Consider the following 431-nt stretch of genomic DNA (forward strand, 5'->3'; position numbering starts at 1 on the left):
GGCGGTTTTCATCACATCATCATCGTTTTGCCCACTTCTCTGCTCCCGCAGAGCCGCATCGTAGGAGCCACAGAACTTGGATACTTCACCGTTAATCCTAGACCACCTCTGCTTGCAAGGGGTGGTCTCTCTCGGTACTGTCCCAGCGAGGAGACGACTTGCGTTGTAGTACTCTACTATACGCTTCCAGAAAGAAGTGGACTTCTGCTCGTTGCTCATCACAGGGTCCTTACTGGTGTTAAGCCAAGCACCAATAAGGATTTTATCCTCTGTGGGAGTCCATTTTCTCCTCTCAGAACCTGAGGCATTTGGATTCACAGCAGACTTAGCCCGAACGTCGGTAGGAGAGCTCACATGAGACTTAGCAGGAACGTCAGGAACACTCATGACAGGATACTCATCAGGACCTTGACTACCGAACCAAAAAGGTT

At 50.1% G+C, this 431-nt stretch overlaps 1 pseudogene; it reads left to right on the forward strand.

Annotated features, from left to right (window-relative positions):
* The window catches only part of LOC106323648, a 10,498-nt pseudogene that overhangs the window by 7,598 nt on the left and 2,469 nt on the right, over positions 1–431 (forward strand).

This window comes from Brassica oleracea, chromosome C2, assembly GCF_000695525.1.
Source record: "Brassica oleracea var. oleracea cultivar TO1000 chromosome C2, BOL, whole genome shotgun sequence".
In the NCBI taxonomy this organism is placed as follows: domain Eukaryota; kingdom Viridiplantae; phylum Streptophyta; class Magnoliopsida; order Brassicales; family Brassicaceae; genus Brassica; species Brassica oleracea.